This window comes from Neofelis nebulosa, chromosome 9 (assembly GCF_028018385.1).
Source record: "Neofelis nebulosa isolate mNeoNeb1 chromosome 9, mNeoNeb1.pri, whole genome shotgun sequence".
Taxonomy (NCBI): Eukaryota; Metazoa; Chordata; class Mammalia; order Carnivora; family Felidae; genus Neofelis; species Neofelis nebulosa.
In genome coordinates this window covers 47,161,759-47,164,556 of record NC_080790.1, presented here as the reverse complement: position 1 = coordinate 47,164,556, position 2,798 = coordinate 47,161,759, and positions in this window count along the sequence as shown.

Here is a 2,798-nt window from a genome sequence, read left to right as displayed (position 1 = left end):
TAAATTTATAGCTCAGATTTATTTCCCTAAACCCAAATCCATATCCAAATCTCTTCTCCAAATCTCCACTTGGAGGTCTAATAAATATCAACATTTCATGTCCAAACTGAACTTCTGTCTTTGCTCTCATACATATCCTATACATAATTTACTCCTTTGAGTTAATGACTCATAAGCTAATTGTTCAAGCTTAATATCTCATTTTTTCTCTAAAACATCAAACACAATGTTCTAGAAAATCCTGCGGATCTACTATTACAATATATCCAGAGTCATATTACTTGTTATAAACTCATAATTAATATCTTGGTACTTTATACCCATAATCATCTCTTAGGTAATTTTTTTTAATTTTTTTAACGTTTATTTATTTTTGAGACAGAGAGAGACAGAGCATGAACAGGGGAGGGTCAGAGAGAGGGAGACACAGAATCTGAAACAGGCTCCAGGCTCTGAGCTGTCAGCACAGAGCCCGATGCAGGGCTTGAACTCACTGACCACAAGATCATGACCTGAGCCAAAGTCGGCCGCTTAACCGACTGAGCCACCCAGGCGCCCCATTAGGTAATTTTTGCAATAAAGTCCTGTTTCTCTGTTTCCAACATTGCCCTCTTTACTCTGTATCTAAAAGAACAGAGTGGTCCTTTTAAATATAATATTTTTCATTTTTCCTGCCTTTAAAGCCACTTGTTTTGCATCTCACTCAAGGTAAAAGCCAAAATCCATATAATAACACACAGAGACTTGTGCAAAAAGCCCCTTTATCTCTTTGAGCTCACATTTACTACTTTGCCCTGCATACACTCTGCCCCCATCACTCTTTCCACTTTGCTTATCCTCATACACACTAGGCACCCTCTTGCATTTGTACTTTAGTGCTGGATGATTCCCCTGTTTGGTACAATTTCACTCCAGTATCTTCATGGAAAGTTCCTTTATCCACTTCAAATATTTGCTAAAACTTCACCTTTTAAAACAACACATCCTGACCAACCTGTTTAAAATAGCAATTCATTTTTCCATAACTCTTATCTCTTCCTAACATTTTTAATTTAATTATTAATAATGATTATTGCTTATATCTGTTTTATTCACTCACATATCCTAAACAAAAGAATTATGCCTGGCATTTGGTAGGCTATCAACAAATACTTATTGAATGAGAGAATACAACATTAAAAATTAGGATGGAAAAAGTTATACCAGCCACAAGAGAACAGGAGTTCAATCCAAGATTATCACAAAGGACAAGATTATAAACTGGCCAAGCTGAAAAATAGAACACAAGAATATAAATCATACACATTAATCTAATTCTATTGACTATTCGTTTGAGATATAGATATTTTCATAGTAGAAAATAATAATTCTGTTCCTTTTTACCAACAGTCTATATATTAGAGATATATATTTCACTTTCTAAATGCTTTTCAGTATCTATCATGTTTTCTAAACTTCAGATCATCAATATTCATACATTTTATTCTCATCAAATCTGTTATTACGAATAATTCAAATCTGTCCCATTCCCTCTGTCTGTTGAATGCACTTATCACCTTCTACGTAATTATACATTGGTTATTGTGCATTATATCATTTTCATTCTCCTGATCTAAAATGAGGTCTAATGAGGGGAAATAACTTTGTACTTGTGCAAAGTAATTTAACTGTGTGTGCCACATAGATTCTCAATAAGAATATGCTGAAAACATGAATTATTTTATTTTCTATTATTGAACCAACCTTGAATTTCTAGAAACATATTGTATTATTCTGTTACTACATTGTTAAACAGTTTACTTAAATGTACAGTATTTTAAAATCCATATTATAATAAATTATGTGCTTATACTATTCTTTAATGTTCTGTCATTATCAATATTTTGTATCACAACTATTAGTATTATAAAGAATTTATTTTCTATGCTCTGCTTCTGCTTCATGTTTTAGCCTGAAAACTTGTTTCTATAAATACAGGTCTCAGTGGTTTTATAACTTTAACTTAGGATATGTCATCATTAACATCTTAGTACTAGTAAATTTGTTAATGTCTTTGCAACAAGAAACCTAGGAAACACTACTTTCATTGGTATAATATGATGTAAACTTAACTATAAAATTTGATTCAGCTGATATTTGAATATAAAGTTCAAATATTTGTGTATTAACAAATACTATTTTTATGAGATCAAGTAATAAGAAAGTAGATTAGGCATATAATACTATTTTCCCACTTTCTGAATTAATTTTTATGAACTTTTAAATGACATTTTTAGTAAAGAGGAAACTAGATAATTATATTACAAAATATTGCATGAAAAATTATTTATTTATTTAGTTATTAAACCTAATTTAGTTATTAAACCTAAATTAAACCTAAATAACTAAATTTAGTTATTAAACCTAAAGCATTTGTATATATCTCTTTTGTGTGTGTTAATATATGTAGTTATATTTGAAAACCATGAGGACATTTTTATAGTTCCTTTATTCTAGCATTGAGACTAGATTTTTTTTAAGTTTATTTATTTTGAGAGAGAGAAGGAGGGAGAGAGAGCAAGCATAAGAGGGGAGCAAAAAGAGGGGGAGAGACAGAATTTCAGGCAGGTTCCACACTGTCAGTGCAGAGCCCAAAGCAGAGCTGGACCTCATGAACTATGAGATCATGACCAGAGTCAAAATTAAGAGTCTAATGCTTAACTGATTGAGCCACCCAGGCACCCCGAGTCTAGATTGAAAAACAAAGTATGATGCCATCGGCTATATCAAAAGTAGTGAATTTAAGCCTGGTAATGGGA